Here is a 17,817-nt window from a genome sequence, read left to right on the forward strand (position 1 = left end):
TCAGATATTTAATGGGTTTAGATATTTAACCGGGTTTAGGTATTTAATTGTAGGAGCTCAGTACTATAGTAGGAACCGCTTTGAGCTGTTGGATTCTTTAGCATTATAAAGTGCTTTGTGTTGAGCAAGAATGTCTCCTGAGACTTCTATACACTGTTTCAAGTTCTGTACTCTGTACCACGTGAGATGAGCCTGCTTTTTTTGTGTCTCTCTAACTGCCCTTCAAAATGTGTTCTTTTTTGTCTTTTCGATAGGTTACTTGCTTTAATTTCATATAGTCACTTCTTGTAAGAGATGACTTTCCTGAATTTATAACCATCCTGTTGGTTTTCTGATAACATTCATTCATCAGTATCACACTTAACATATGGTATCCAAATCTGGATACTAATTCCAGATACAGTTTGATCTATCAGTACAATGGATCACTGTTTGCCTGTAATCTAGCTTTATGCTCAAGAGCACCAGGTTTTGGAGACAAATAGATTTGGCTTCAGGTCCTAGCTCTGCCACTTAACGAGCTCTGTGATCTTGAACCAGTTCCTAACATCTCCAAACCTGTTTTGTCATCTGTAAAGAGTTGGTAATAGTAGCACCTGACTTTTAAGGATGGAATGAAGATTAAGCGTGCATGTAAAACTCTCAGTGGTGTCTGTTATATCGTAAACCACCTATAAAATGTAAATTATTTTTATGCAGAAAGCATGCTTCTGTTTTATTGCCCAAGATTGGTATAGTTTATGTTTTAGCCCTTGTACTGCAGACTCATTTAAGCCTGCGGTGAAATCAGAGTTTTAATCAGTTCTACTGAAGCAAAGTTAGACTCTTGGACAAATATTTTAACTTATTATGATAGAATACCTTTCATATAACTTATGAGATTTTGAATTATTTTTAAAATATTCATATGTACAATATAAGTCGATTATAGAGAAACATTTGAGTTACTTTGAATAAACCCTAAAACATCAAGTCATCTCTTACAGCATAGCAAATGTTAAATATTTCAGCATTAATTAATAGTTTTAAAATTAGGCTATGAAATTGGAGTGTTTGGGTATTTCTCATGGTGTTTTTGAATTATGTTGCTAATATAAACAGTACATTTACTATGTTCATGACATCTTTAAGTTTTTCCTAAAATTTACTATAGAAATTTAGACCAATATACATATTAGCCCAGTGTACATATAGGGGAAAAGTAGTTATCTGAGTATTCTAGGATGTTTTAATTGAAGTGTACATATTTTGCTTGAAGTTTACTTACAGTTGTATTAAAAAATGCAGGTGAATAGGAAATGCATTGAAACATCAAAGCCTAGAATCTATCTCTGTATTGTGGCTTTCTGATACTGTTATACATTAAAGTTTAGATATAATGTGTTAGATTTTTTTTTTTTTTTTTTTTTTGAGACGGTGTTTCCCTCTGTTGCCCAGGCTGGAGTGCAGTGGCATGATCTCAGCACACTGCAACCTCCACCTCCCAGGTTCAAGTGATCCTCCTGCCTCAGCCCCTCTAGTAGCTGGGATTACAGGCATGTGCCACCATGCCCTGCTAATTTTTGTGTTATTCGTAGAAACGGGGTTTCACCATGTTGGCCAGGCTGGTCATGAACTCCTGACCTCTGGTGATCTGCCTGCCTCAGCCTCCCAAAGTGCTGGGATTATAGGTGTGAGCCACTGCGTCCGGCGTGTGTCAGATTTTTAAATGGCACTTTTTATGTAGCAATATAAATTTTTTAAAAAATTAAATCTTTTGGCCTGGTGCAGTGGCTCATGCCTGTAATCCCAGCACTTTGGGAAGCCAAGGCAGGTGGATCACCTGAGGTCAGGAATTTGAGACCAGCCCTGCCGATGTGGTGAAACTCTGTCTCTACAAAAAATACAAAAATTAGCCAGGCGTGATGGTTGGGTGCCTGTAGTCCCAGCTACTCAGGTGGCTGAGGCAGGAGAATCTCTTGAACCCGGGAGGCAGACGTTGCAGTGAGCCAAGATCGCACCATTGCATGCACTCCAGCCTGGGCAACAAGAACGAAACTCTGTCTCAAATAAATAAATAAATAAATAAATAAATAAATTAATTTATTTATTTATTTCTGCAGTGCAAACTGTCATTATGACTGCCTATGTAATATATATTTGCTAATGGGATGGAGAAACAAAGATTTTTATCTTGTAATTATAGTTAGTTCTTAATTTACAGACTTTCTGTATTTTTGGTATTTTGAAAGTTCAGTTTAGTAGGATAGTTTTTTTTTTTAATGGGAACAAGATTTTATTTTCTAGGCAAGGCTTCTAACACTTGATTAACCTGTAGTAATAATGGTACTGTAGAAATTTTAATCTGTCAAGAAATGTGCTATAGACCATAGAAAATGTCAGCAACATGGCTCCTCCTGCTGTCACAAAACAATCTCATTCTCCCTAGTCCGGTGCTATGACATGTATACTTGAGACTCTAAAGGCATTCCACTGACTGTTGGTAAAAGTGTTCTTTAGTTGGTAGCTGTTTATTCTAAATAAATTAGCTAGACTTAAGGAAAACAGAAAAATACCTACTTTTGCTTACTTTGGATAAAATGATTATATAAAGTAATCCTTACTCACCTAGTCTGTGGCCAGGTATAGAAAATCTATGGATTAGTTATATGCATATTGTTAATAATGTCAAATACCAATTGGAATGTTTTTATTTTTCACTTTTTCTTTAGCCACCCTTTTAACCTAGCTATAATAGCGAAAGCACTCCTTAAAATTTTAGGTGTTTAAAATGTGGTACATAAATTTTATATGTCTCAACTCTGTTTCATGTTAAATGTGTTACAGGAATGAATCTGAAGTCTGCTGCAGTAAAACACAGAAGGCTTTAAAATGTTTTCTTGCATAAAATTCAAAACTTTTAAGTAGCTGCTTATGAGAATAGGGAAGGCAGAAAGCTAATGTCTGTCTCAAGATACAGGACAGCTGTTTGCTCATCAACCTCAACTGTGTGAGTAGAGACTTAAGCCTGTAACCCTATGTAATTGGGCATAGTAACTTAATTTTTTTTTTTTTAATTTAAAATGCTTGAAGATAGACCTAAGTCATCATGATGAGACATTTTTAGGGTGTATTTTTTCTGGTGGGTAGGATACTGAGGGTGGAGTGGGTGGTAGATTTTTATTTATATAATAATTTGTGCAATAACATTTATAACGTTATTAGTGACTACACATCTTTTTTCAGAATTATTATAAGCATTGGAATCTGCATTACTAATTTATTATTGTGAAGCAAAAGATTGTAATTCTTTAGATTGCTGTTTATTTTGCAGTTGATTTCAGCCATTTAAAGTTAATATTTTGATCAAACAGCCATAAAAAAATTACTTGGGATTATGATGTTTGATATTAATATAGAAAATTGCTTCTGGAAATAATAATTTAAATTATAATAATTTTAAAAGCTAATATTTTAAAAAATAACTTCATTTAGTCAGAGAGTATATCAAAATACAAGCACCCTTGTTCCCTAAATGCAGTTGAAAGTTTTTTAAATTTGCCAATTTTATTTTTTAAAGTACTTTGAATAATAGAAATGCCTGTGGAAGAAAAAAATTCTCCTTTTCCTTCCTTTAAGGTGTTAAAGTTAACACCTTAAGAATCTATGGTAGGGTGGTGTCTGTTTTTTTCCTACCCTCCTCCCCCCCACTTTTTCTTTATGGATTTAGGAGTGAGACTCTTAATTGGATGTTTTTTCTCTCTCTTTAGAAGAATGCATTGTTTGTACAGATGGAGTGATTAAAATATACAGCATTGTATTGAGCAAAATGATGAGCATGTAGACAGAGACTTATAAAATCTTGTTAACTGTTCACTGAGGCATGGAGTAGAAGGAATGTTATGCAGTGTATGCACTAAAATGAAATTACTTTCTCTTTCATAACACAAATGTGTTGACTGAAGGAAAATCAAAATGGACTATCTTTAGAATCAGTGAATGAGAAAACATTTAGAAAACGTGAAGAATACACACTGAATATGGATATCCTTTTTTTTTTTTTTTTTTTTTTTTTTTTTTTTGAGACGGAGTCTCACTCTGTCGCCCAGGCTGGAGGCAGTGGCACAATTTCTGCTCACTGCATCCTCTGCCTACCAAGTTCAAGTAATTCTCCTGTCTCAGCCTCCTGAGCAGCTGGGACTACAGGCATGCGCCACCATGCCCGACTAATTTTTGTACTTTACAAAGAGGTGGGGTTTCACCATGTTGGCCAGTCTGGTCTCAAACTCCTGACCTCCAGTGATCTGCCTGCCTTGGCCTCCCAAAGTGCTGAGATGACCAGTGTGAGCCACCTTGCGCGGCCGAATATGGATATTCATAATGAAAGTGGTCAAAGGATATGTGGCAGAAATGGAGGGACACATGTTGCTGCATTCAAAACTAGTGAAAAACCCAAAGGTTTCACTTTGCCCCATTATTTTCTTTTCTATATTGGTCAGTAGATACATAACACTGTGTAAATCTCCAGAGGTTATCTAGTTCCTAATCTTTCAGTATTTCTAGAGAAGAAATATTTATAATCTTGTTTAATGATTACAAGGCTCACTTTAATGCAGTTTTAGGGTCTGTAATACAAAATTTAATTCTTAATTTACTGCCATTTGGCATTTCCCTTGAAAAGCCAAGTTTAATTTGGTGCTGCTATTCTGTGAACAGTACTTCAACACCCTTCCCTCCTCTTTTTTAATTAGTGTTAAAAATAAGGAAAATTCAAGGTGAGACAGAAGCCTTTGGAACATACTAATGAAACTTTGATTTTTAAAATGAGATTAGGAGAGAACACACAATAGGGAAGAGAGTTGCTTTTATCACTGTAGAGGGTTTAGGGGGAAATTGTATGATAGTAAATTGGTCCCAAATTTCTTTTTCTCTCTCTGAGATGATTCTCTGTGTTCTGTTCTATATTACTCTTCTCTCAAGGGGATAAAGTTAGAAGCTAATTAACTTTACTAGGATAGAAAGTACATGTAGGAATATGTGAGCACCATATATAAAACTCATCTACTTTATTCCCTCTTCCTTGCTCTACCCTTTACCTTACCACAATAGTGTAGGCTTCTCATTGATCCTGTACCCAATTCTGTCATTTGGTTTTGCTTAGATTTGTAAATGTATTTGAGCTTGTTTTACTGTTGTATAATGCAGTATATTAAAATGAAGTTTTTGGGCTATATAAGGCCATGTAACATGGTCATGTACACAGGCTATAGAGTCTGGCTGCCTGAGTTCAGATCCTAGCTGTCCCTTCTAACATCTCTGTGATACTGAGCAAATTTCTTAAACCTTCCTGGGCCTCAGTTGTGTAATCTGTAAAATAGATACAGTAATAATTTGCTACCTGGTGGGATATTGTGAGGTTGAGTGAATCATCAGTGCTTGCAAATTATTATCATTATTAAACCTGTTTGTTCTTTGAGAGGAGGAATACTAGGTAGCATATTATAAATGCTCAAAATAATAGATTCTAAGGCTTTAGGATTAAGAATTTGAACATTACAAAGTAGGATATTTTCAATTAAGGTATCATAAGAAACATCTCCAGAAGAGTAGAATAGAAATCTTTACTCCCGGCTGGGCGTGGTGGCTCACGCCTGTAATCCCAGCACTTTGGGAGGCCAAGGCGGATGGATCACAAGGTCAGGAGTTCAAGACCAGCCCGGCCAACATAATGAAACCTCCGTCTCTACTAAAGATACAAAAAATTAGCCGGGCATGGTGGCTGGCACCTGTCATCAAAGCTACTCGGGAGGCTGAGGCAGGAGAATCGCTTGAACCCGGGAGGCAGAGGTTGCACTGAGTGGAAATTGCGCCATTGCACTCCAGCCTGGGCGACAAGGCAAGACTCCATCTCAAAGAAAAAAAAAGAAAAAATCTTTACTCCCCTGCGTTCCTGTCTCAATCTGCTGTATGCATTAGCCCCATTTCACATCCTCAGTAGCTACATGTGACTGATGACTACTGTGTTGGACAACACTGTTCTAGATAGTTGGTTTCACTAGGTAATGTATTTGCATTAAACATGACATTTATTGATGACACAGTTCTCTTTGTCTGGAACATGAAAGATTGGTTCTTGCATCAGATATAACTCCACCAAGAAAGAGAAGAGGAAGCAAAAAATATTTCTTCAAGAATCTTGGTGAAGGTTAGGTGTATTTTCTCTGGGTTTTATGTAAAGTGATTTTTTTTTTTTTTTTTTGAGATGGAGTCTTGCTCTGTGGCCCAGGCCACAGTGGTGCGGTGCACAGGAGTGCAGTGGTGCGATCTCGGCTCACTGCAAGCTCTGCCTCCTGGGTTCATGCCCTTCTCCTGCCTTAGCTTCCAGAGTAGCTGGGACTACAGGCTCCTGCTACCACGCCCGGCTAATTTTTTGTATTTTTTAGTAGAGAACGGGGTTTTTTAGCATGTTAGCCAGGATGGTCTTGATCTCCTGACCTCGTGATCCGCCTGTTTCGGCCTCCCAAAGTGCTGGGATTATAAGCATGAGCCACCACGCCCGGCCATAAAGTGATTTTTAAACAATTTATAAAATTTATTATAGTGTAGTTATTTTTATTTTTCATTTTTATTTTTGAGATAAGAGTTTCACTCTTGTTGCCGAGGCTGGAGTGCAGTGGCATGATTCTCCTGCCTCACCCTCCCATGTAGCTGGGATTATAGACGTGTGCCACCACACCCAACTAATTTTGCACTTTTAGTAGAGACAAAGTTTTACCATGTTGGTCAGGCTGGTCTCGAACTCCTGACCTCAGGTGATCCACCTGCCTCCCACTCGGCCTCCCAAAGTGCTAGGATTACAGGTGTGAGCCCCCGCGCCCAGCCTTGCAGTTACTTTTGAATAAAGGTATTGACAGTTGAGTCAAGCAGTGTTGCAAGTATTGAAGTCTGTCAGTGACTGCTTCTCAGATTAAAGTGAGCCATCTGTTTATATGTGATATGGAGATGAAAACTGATTTTTACATTTAAATGCTAGTAGATTTCTTATCTAGAAGCACCTTTGAAGACTAACAATGTTATGGGTGGCACATTAATTTAGAGTCTTTCAGGAAGGACTAGGTTTCAGTTAGTGGTTTTATTGTGAGATAAATTTATCTGTTTGAGATGATTCCACTAAAGGTTAAAAGTAGTCTAGATTTCAGCACTGATAATCACTTTTACTTTGTGCTTAGAAATAGTGTAGGTGTTAGGGGAGATACCAAAGGATAGGAACAAGGTATTAATGTTATGTTCTAAAAGAAATCACTGTTTACTGGATTCTAGTCAGGGACCAGAACACATGGAAATAGAAATCCATTCTACCTAAGGAAAGAAAAAAGGATTATTTTAAAAATCTTTGGAAAATCATATGTAATTGAATCGCAAGTATATAGCCTTGGTACTTTTTATGTGTGTGCTATTCTGTCTCCTCCCCACCTCCATCCATGACTTTAGATAGGTTCATTGGGTCAGTGTTCATCCAGGTCTAATCAGCTTGTCTGGAGGGTTTATCCCATGGTACTAAAAGGTCAGCAAGAGCTGATTTATAGGTATACAGATTGTCTTAGAAGGGAATGTTAGTAGGGAGGCAGTGAATGGCATGTGTAACTTCAGTTTCTTCAACTGATTACAAAGGAACGTGTGTGAGAATGTTACCTTCCTTATACAGATTTGGTGAGGCCTAAGTCAGATAATCTATATAAAGTGCTTAGCCCAGGGCCTAGTACATAATAGTGAGTAGACATTTTCAGTGAGCACTTACTCTAATACATACCTAATTGTGTAGTTTCCTGACCTGGTTTTTTTAATTTAGGGAAAAAATTTGGAGAATTTGGTGGGATTAATTGGTAACTTGTGGATATTCACTCAGAACATCTCAATTCAAAGTGCCTGACTGAAATTTAACTCTTGTAACTAGCGGCCTAGATATGCTCTGAAGTGTTCATGGTATAGTATATCAGCCCGACCTCAGATTGGCTTACTGTTGAGCATTGTTGAGTTTGCTCTTAATCAAGAACTTAAAGTGTCCAAATTTTTTAGCCATCTGAGCCCCTTTATTTAATTGAAATCTTTTGCAGAAACCAGGTGTGTGAAAACACCAAAAACGAACTGTTCTATTTGAAGCAGAAATTTGTAACCCATTCTGCCTTCTCAGTCTGCTTTCTCCCTACCCTTTTCCTCTGCCTCAGCAATCTTTGATAGAACAAAAGCACACACTTAGGAGAAATAAACTTTATGAAGGATTGCCTAAGTGATAAGCCTGAATGATAAGTTCATTATTATTATTGTTTTTTTTTAAGAAACAAGAGTCTTGCTCTGTCACCTATGCAGGATTGTAGTGGTGTGATCTCAGCTCACTGCAGCCTCAATTTCCTAGGCTCAGACGGTAGTCCCACCGTAGGCTCCTGAGTAGCTGGGACCACAGCTGTGCACCACCACACCCAGATAATTTTCTTATTCTTTGTAGAGACGGGGATCTCACTGTGTTGTCCAGGCTGGTCTTGAACTCAAGCAGTCCTCTCGCCTTGTCTCCCAGTATGTTGAGATTACACACGTGAGCCACCACCCCTGGCCGGATTTTATTTTTAACTCTGGCTCCATGAAGACTGGCTGTTAACTGAAGGTGGCCGTGAGACTATTGATTTATATTAGAACTAAATACCCAGAGGCTGGGTGGGTGGTTCACGCCTTATAATCCCAGCATTTTGGGAGGCTGAGGCGAGTGGATCATTTGAGGTCAGGAGTTCAAGACCAGCCTTGGCCAGTATGGTGAAACCCCGTCTCTTCTAAAAATACAAAAATTAGGTATGGTGGTGTGCGCCTGTAATCCCAGCTACTTGGGAAGCTGAGGCAGGAGAATCGCTTGATCCTGGGAGGTAGAGGTTACAGTGAGCCGAGATCGCGCCACTGCACTCCAGCCTGGGCGACAGAGTGAGACCCTGTCTCAAATCAGTCAGTCAGTCAGTCCATCCATCCATCCATCCATCCATCCATCCATCCATCCCAGAAACTTACATTTTACTTTTCAGGTATTATTGACCATATCATTTTGTGTTTTACTTGTTGTAAACTATAGATGAAATCCTCTTATGTTATCTGGGATAATATTTCATTGTACTTTTCTTGAGTCGCTGATTTTGTTTTTCTTAAGTAGTCATATTCTTCTTTGCATTAGCTCCTTGAAATAATAGAGTTGAATGGCTTCCAATTAGCAAATAGGCCTTTATGGGCATACATTTTATTTATTGACAGTATTTCTAACTTATTTTTTTTAACCATTTTTACTTGGATTGACTATTTTTGCCTACTTTTGATATCATACAGCATGCATTTTTAAAGTCACCTAGAATTCTTTTCAGAGCAATTTAAAGTATATAAAAAACAGTAATATTTAGTGAACAGCACTTGTTCTAAAAAGCTCCCCTTTTCATTCTAAGGTGGTGGGATTCCCTGTTGCTTGTGTGTTTAAGTTCAGACTCCTTAGCATGGAAACACAGATTTTGTGATGTGGCCTTATTCTAAGATCATTTCCCACTATCCTATAGTCTAGGCACACAGAAGTCTCCCCTGGTAGACCACATACTTGCTTTTGTCCCTCCTTTACATTTATAAATATTGAGCGTAAGCACATAGTAAATTTTTGTTGCCAGTTATCCAAAGTAATTGATACATCATTTTATAAACTTTTGAGAGGAGGATGTTAGAAACCATTCCATCACACTTTTAATAAAAAACGGTATCATCTCAGGTAGAAGTGAGGCCTATTCACAGATCTCCTAACAGGTGATTACTGTCTCTGTGGCAAGGAGAACTTTTATGAACCTGCCCTTTGTGAGCTATGGGTAAATAAGGAGTCTTGGATTTATGACTGCAGCTACTATTAAATAGCGGACAGTTTGAACCTCTCTCTCTCATGATGAACTGCAGATATGTGACTTAAATAAGCCACCCAATTCTGAACTGAGCTTTATATTGCAACTTACGGGTTAAAGTATTTTCACAATCACCGTCCCAGTTGACCCCCTCAAAATTCTATGAGTTAGAAAGGACAGGCATCATAACTATCTTAAATGAAGTACTTCAGGCTAACCACTTATCTAAGTAGGAAGTTTATATTCACAACCACCTTGAAGATGAGTCAGTTCTTTTTTCTTTTTACTACACATCAAGTTGTCCCTGTATATATAACAGTTGTTTTGTAGTGATTTGTAGTTAAACTTCCTTTCATGATGCATTTGTTAGTCATCCCTACAAGGTGTGTTACATTTTAACGGAAAGAAAATCAGTTTCTGAAATATCTTGCAATCATTTCTGGCATCCATTTTTATATACCTCTATGAAGTGAGAGTGGTGTGTTCTAAAACTTTGTGGTTTTGATACTTAACATTTTGTGGTTTTGTGGCTAATAAAGTTGTAATTTTGGAGTTAGATGTGATGTTTGTGCAGATACGTGAAAATCAGACATTAGTATTTCTGTTCTTGTACCTACATTGATGAGAGCAGAACTGTGTGTCCTAAATATCTTTTATAGTGTTTAATAGCTAGCGGAGTGATAGGTACGATAAGTTTATCAGGATATCCTTGAACAAAGAGCTATGACAAAAGAAAGTACTTGCTTATAGTCATGGAATTTTGCTATGTCTTTCCTGATAATATCTCTAACCAAAATAGTTGTGAAATCATTTATTCATCCAGCATGTATTTGAGTACCTCCTATGTGCCTGGCATTAATCTAGAGCAGGAATTGGCCAACTATGACCCACTCACCAAATCCATTCTAGTAACCCCTTATTGTAAATAAAAGTTTTATTGAAACACAGCCATTCCTATTCATTTACTTATTGTCTGTGGCTTCTTTTTTACTATAAAGGCGAAATTGAGCAGTTGTGACAGACTCTATGGCCCACAAAGCCTAGAATAATTGCTCTCTGGTGCTTTAGAGAAAAAATTTGCCAGCCGTAATCTAGAGTGCTGGGAATATAACTCTGAAAAAACCAAATACCAAATAATTTTTTCTGTATGTTAAATTTGTTTTTTTTTTTTTTTGCTTTCATATTATAGGCTCTTCGTGCCTAGAAACTTATTATTTGCTCATTATGCATATTTTAATTCATGTTGAAGGACAGTGTTGATTATTACAAGTAAGTTGTTTTCCTCTGAATTTGTGTAGGTATCTTTTTCCTCAGTAACCCTTTTCCCTGAAATGGGAGACTAATTAAGAACTGTGTGCCCAAAACCTCTGCAAGGATAGAGACTTCAGTTTCCAGTATATGTATAAGAAACTAGAATGAGGAAGGCTTTACTCTGGGGTGACGTATCTCAAAATAGGTGAAAGAAGAAAAATACAATGAAGTGTAATCAGAATCAAGATTTAATAAAAGGGCCGGGCGCAGTGGCTCACGCCTGTAATCTCAGCACTTTGGGAGGCTGAGGTGGGTGGATCACCTGAGGTCAGGAGTTCAAGACCAGCCCGACGAACATGGTGAAACCCCGTCTCTACTAAAAATACAAAAAAATCAGCCAGGCATGGTGGCGGACGCCAGTAATCTCAGCTAGTCGGGAGGCTGAGGTAGGAGAATCAGTGGAACCCAGGAGGCAAAGGTTGCAGGGAGCCGAGATTGCATCACCGCACTCCAGCCTGTGCAACAAGAGCAAAATTCTGTGTCAAAAAAAAAAAAATAGATTTAGTAAAAATAATTTGTTTCATCAGGAATACTCAGCAAGTGAAACTGGTTTTTTGTTTTTTAACTGTGAGAGTATGGTGATGAATATAATGACTACTATTAGGTAGTCATTACCTAATGACATCACCATATTATGTGACATATCCTTGTCATATAACGACAACTATACTATTATAGTATGGTTTGGTGCCACTGCCTTAATGGCATGTTAAAGCTCTAGCTGTTTTACCCTTCATTGCTTTTACACTGCCAATGCAAATGTCAACACAGTGAATAAGACGAATAACAAGTTCTTGTTATTATGAAAATAGGGGCTGGGCGCAGTGTTTCATACCTGTAATCCCAGCTCTTTGGGAGGCTGAAGCGGGTGGGTCACCTGAGGTCAGGAGTTCAAGACCAGTCTGGCCAACATGGTGAAACCCTGTCTCTCCTAAAAACACAAAAAATCATGATGATAGGCACCTGTAAATCCCAGCTACTCAGGAGGCTGAAGCAGGGGAATCACTTGAACCTGGGAGGCGGAGGTTGCAGTGAGCCAAGATCGTGCTACTGCACTCCAGCCTGGGCAACAAGAGCAAAACTCTGTCGAAAAGAGGAGAGGAGAGGAGAGGAGAGAGGGGAAGTGGGGGGAGAAGATGCGGTTGGGAGGGCGGGGGGGAGGGGGAGGGACCTCTGAAAGGATCTCAGGAATCCCCAGGAGTCCACAGATATGCTTTGGGAACTACTGATTTAGAGTGTGGACTCCAGCCAACTGCTTGGGTTGAATCCCAGCTCCTCACTTACTAGCTGTGTGTCCTTGAACAGTTTACTTCTCTGTAAAATGAGAGTGGTGATAGTACCTACTTCATAGGACTATTATGAGGATTAAAGGGATTGGTATTTATAAGTGCTTGGCACATAAAGTTCTATATAAGTATTGCTCAATAAATGGTAAAGCAAGTTTTCTTCTGTAAAAAATGTGCAGTTTCATGAGCAGAAAAGATACAAATTTAGAGAATGACCATATATTAAACTTTAAAATTAGGGAAGGACATTCATTTACAATTGAAGATTTGCCTTAGGGGGAGAAGAGATTTTTTAAAAGGTTTTGGTCGGAGGGGGTGGGGGGAAGTACAAAGTCTACATAGTTGAATTAAAAGCTTTAAGGGCAAAGAGGGAATAAAAAGGCATAGATAGATCGATCGATCTGTGATAATCTTGAGAAGAAAGAGAATGAATGTCCCTGAATGTGGAAGCCCGTGGGAAAATTTGAACGGGTTTCCTCTTTTTGCAAATAAGAATATTGGGTGGCCTTGTGCTGGTAAAAACTATGCCTTGTTCTTTAAGGTATGCGATATGAAACCTAGGTCAGTTTGAGAACATGAAATTCACTGCAACTTAATTTTACTATAAAATTACTGTTTGGTATGCTAAATTAGTCACATTGCTAAATGAACCTCTTTCTGAGCAGGCTGAATGGAAAAGATGTCCAAAAGCTTGGAGCATGAGGCCAGGCATCCTTGTTTTTTTGTTGTTTTCTTTTTTTTTTGGAGTCTCACTCTGTTGCCCAGGCTGGAGTGCAGTGGTGCGATCATGGCTCACTGCAGCCTCCGCCTCCTGGGTTCAAGCACTTCTGCCTTAGCCTCCAGAGTACCTGGGATTACAGACGCCTGCCACCATGCCTGGCTAATTTTTGTATTTTTAGTAGAGACAGGATTTCACCATGTTGACCAGGCTGGTCTTGAACTCCTGACCTCAAGTGATTTGCTTGTCGGCCTCCCAAAGTGCTGGGATTACAGGCGTGAGCCACCGCACCTGCAGGCATCTTTGTTCAGTGCACGAACTGTATAGTCATAGGTGGCATACCTTGCTGACAGATCTAGATCTCTTCTTAAACAGCAAATTCAATTTCTTTAAAAGGAGCCTTTCTCGTTTTTTGCCTTGGGATAAATCCTTGGCTACTAGTGGTGGTGTGCAGGTAAGGTGGCAGGGCAGTTTCATTCATACATTCAATCAATATTGAATGCCTACCATTTACCAAGCATTATTCAAAGCATCAGTGAACAAAATGGACAAAATCCCTGCCATTAGGGAGGTAACATTTTAGCAAAGGGGAGACACAATATAATAGTAAATTAAGATTAGGATAAGGACGTTGAAGAAAAATAAAACCGGAATTGATGCTGGGGACAATTTTAAATAGGTGGCAAGGGAAGTCCTCCTTGAAAAAGGTAACATTTGAGCAGAGACCTGAAGGAGGTGAAGAACCTAGTCATAAGGATTTCTGGAAAGTAGAAGGAATAGCAAGTACAAAGGCCTCAGACAGGAAAATACCTGTCATACCCAGCAGCGTGTATGGTAGGAAGGGGAGTAAAAGAGGAAGTCATGTAATGGGGGACCAGATCATGAAGAGCCTTTAAGTCATGGTAAAGAATTTGGCTTTTAACGCTTTGTAAGTTGGGAAGCCACTGGAAGATTTTGAGTAAGCAAGCAGTGTGATTGATTTAGATTTTAATAGGATCACTGGCTGCTGTGTTGAAAATAAAGTATAGGGGGGCAAGAAGCAGGGAGATATATATACCAGAAGCTATGTTACCAATTGCTGCATAAGAAACTAACCCAAAATTCACTGGCTTAAACAACAAATATTTATTATCTCACACAGTTTCTGTTGGGAATATAGAAGGGCCTCAGCTGTATGGTTTTGGCCCAGGGTGTTTCACGAGGTTGCAGTTCACATGTCAACCAAGGCTGCAGTCATTCAAAGATTTGATCAGGGCTAGAGAAGATCGGCTTCCTGGTTCACTCATATAGCTGTTGGCCAGAGACCTCAGCTACTCATCACATGAGCCTTTCTCTATGAAATGGCTCTCAGCTTCTCCAGAGTGAGTTACCAAGAGAGAAAGAAAGCAAAGCAGAAACCACAGTGTCTCTTATGCCCTAGACTTGGAAGACATGCCATTACTTCCATGGTATTCTGTTGATCTCCCAGACCAACACTGATAAAATGTGGGAAGGAACTGCATGAGGCCTGACTACCAGGAGGCTCAGGGAATTGGGGCAGACCACCTTGGAGGCTGGCAACAAACAGACAGAAAATGACATTTAAAAATAAGATATACCATTTATAGTAGATTTTAAACAAATACCTAGGAATATCTAAAAGATATGCAAGACCTCATCACAGAACACTATAAAACATTATGAATCTAAAGGAGAGCTAAATAAACTGAGAGATATACAGTAGTATTTGCACATCTGTAGATTCAACACAATTCCAATAAAAATCCTATTGGTTTTTACTTTTTAAGTGGAAATTGACAAACTGAATCTAAAATTTATGTGGAAATGCAAAGAGCCAAGAATAGCCAACACAATCATGAGGAAGATTGATACTAGATACCAAAAAAAACTGTATAATTTAGAACAGGATAGAGAAATAAACGAGTAGAATAGAATAGAGAGCCTAGGAAAAGACCCATACATGTATGAGGCCTAATGTGTGGGCAAAGATGAGACTGTAGGGAAAAGATGATCATTTTAGTAAATGATTTGGGGTTAATTAAATATCCATATGGAGAAAAGCATTAATCTTAACTCTTAACCTCATTCCATACCAAGAAAATCAACTCTAGATGGATTGCAGATCTGAAAGTGAAAGGCTCAGCTTCTCATATGCCCAGCCTTGGCTCAGGTATTCACCCCTGAGACAGGCCTGGCCCTGGGATGGGAGGGGTCAGGCCTACCCAAGCAAATGAAATGGTCTTCCTGCAAGAAATAGATGTTCTATTACCTAAAAGAGCAAGGAAAGAAAACATAGTAGGCAGATTGAAGCTGTCAGCTTCAGTAATACAGATACCCTTCAGATTCAATTGTTGAGTAATTTCATAATTAAGACACCACAGATATATTTAGCTTGGTGTTCTAAGTGGAGATGGGATTGTACCAAAAGTGTTACTATCATTTATCACATCATGGTTATAACTCCATATAAATCATGTCTGGAGATACACATTTGGATGAGACATATATTGCCTTTCTAATCCTTTCCCTTCATTGGGTGATGAACATATATCAGTCATCCCTCAGTATCTGCAGGTATTGGTTCCAGGACCCCCCTCATCCCACCCCTGCAGACACCAGAATTTGTGGGTTCTTAACTCTTGCAGTCAACCCTGCGATACATTTGGGTATGAAAAGTCAGTCTTCCTTATTGACAGGTTTCACATCCTGGGAATACTGTATTTTCAATCTGAGGTTGGTGGAGTTGCCGGTAGCCACCTAAGATAGGAATGTCAATCAGAAGTTTTCTAGAATCTATCTTCAGATGCAAACAATACAGTGGCCTCTTGGTGAGATTTATTTTACTGGTATAACTATAGCAATATAGGATAAGTATATAGTGATATATCATATTGCTATAAGGAAATTTTTCTCATAAGTTTTTAATAAAGTTTTCTTATAAGTGGGAGGGGCTCATCTTACCACTTTGTGCTGTGGTACTAGTTCAAAGTTTAATGTGCATTCTTATTTAACTAGACGTGTATTTTTTCTTCTCTTGAAACTAATAGTGAATATTCCCAAATTGAAAAGGCCAAAGATTGCTTATAAGATCAGTCATGTAGCTAAAATTGAAGGTGGTCTTGAATCGGAGAGTACAGGCTCTGCCTAATAGGACCTTAGCTGATGGGTTTTAATTTGGGGAACATGAGTCCAGTATTGTCAGATCTTCCTATTTTTCAACAGAAGAAATCTGGAAAAAACTGCTGTATAGGCCAGGCATGGTGACTCACACCTGTAATCTCAGCACTTAGGGAGGCCGAGGGAGGTGAATCACCTGAGGTCAGCAGTTCGAGACCAGCCTGGCCAACATGGTGAAACCCCATCTCTACTAAAAATAAAGAATTAGCTGGGCATGGTGGCACATGCCTGTATTCCCAGCTACATGGGAGGCTGAGGTAGGAGAATTGCTTGAACCTGGGAGGCAGAGGTTGCAGTGAGCCAAGACTGCACCACTGCGCTCCAGCCTGGGCAACAAGAGCGAAACTCCATCTCAAAAAACTGCTATGCAGAGAAACTACAAAGCACAGTCAGTACAGTAGTCCAAAATCCCTATACTTTTATCAGACTGACTAGCATTCATCCCAAGTGTTTTGTATCAAGTCATACTTTCTGATCTGTTGGCTTTATGAGCATTCCTGGATTTTTTTGAGACAGAGTCTCGCTCTGTTGCCCAGGCTGGATTGCAGTGGCGTGATCTTGGCTCACTGCAACCTCCGCCTCTTGGGTTCAAGCAATTCTCCTGCCTCAGTCTCCTGAGTAGCTGGGATTACAGGCACGTGCCACCACGCCCAGCTGATTTTTGTATTTTTAGTAGAGACAAGGTTTCACCGTGTTGGTCAGGCTGGTCTCAAACTCCTGACCTTGGGAGCTACCTGCCTCAGCCACCCAAAGTGCTGGGATTACAGGCGTGAGCCACTGCACCTGGCCAGATTTTTTTTTATCATCTCTGCAAAAAGGTTACTGCTGCCCCTTACCATCCCTCATGTCTGTTTATTACCCATGTGATAGTTGGAGACCCGAAGGCTCAGAACTCGGAATTACTGTATGCAACAGGAAACACTAATCTCAAGCACCTATGCCAAGTTAGGTAATTCCTCTTTTGATCAGTTAATAAGAAAAAATTAGAGTGTACCATAAATCCTATTTTGCACTCTTCTGGGATCCATTTGATACAATTGCAAAGAGAATTCACCCATTCTGAGTGGTTAGTTTTCCAGTGATTTGAAAAAAGGCGGAGTGTGACAGGAGCTTGTCTTACCTTTGTGTAACACTTTGTGTTGCGGTGTCGTACTAGTTGAAAGCTTAATGTGCATTCTTATTTAACCAGACATATTATGTGTATTTTTTTCTTTTCTTGAAATTATTAGTGAAGGTCCCAAAATGAAAAGGCCAAAGATAACTTATAAGATCAGTCAGATAACTAAAATTGAAGGTGGTCTTGAATTGAAGAGTACAGGCTCTGCCCAGTAGGGCCCTAGCTGATGGGTTTTAATTTGAGGAACATGAGTCCAATATTGTCAGATCTTCCTATTTTTCAACAGAAGAAATCTGGAATTATGTGACATTCCCCAATTTT

The 17,817-nt window shown here is 39.0% G+C and overlaps 1 protein-coding gene across 9 annotated transcripts in view; it reads left to right on the forward strand.

Moving 5' to 3' along the window:
* The window catches only part of ZFAND6 (zinc finger AN1-type containing 6), an 84,792-nt gene that overhangs the window by 41,923 nt on the left and 25,052 nt on the right, over positions 1-17,817 (forward strand). For 6 of the 9 annotated variants that reach the window (XM_024348982.3, XM_024348984.3, XM_063794028.1 and 3 more), the window contains 1 exon segment: positions 2,827-2,989. The exons of the other annotated variants lie outside the window; for them this stretch is intronic. The gene's annotated coding sequence lies outside the window, so the exon portion shown is untranslated. 9 annotated transcript variants of the gene reach the window in all.

The sequence above is a fragment of the Pan troglodytes genome, chromosome 16, assembly GCF_028858775.2.
Source record: "Pan troglodytes isolate AG18354 chromosome 16, NHGRI_mPanTro3-v2.0_pri, whole genome shotgun sequence".
NCBI lineage: Eukaryota > Metazoa > Chordata > Mammalia > Primates > Hominidae > Pan > Pan troglodytes.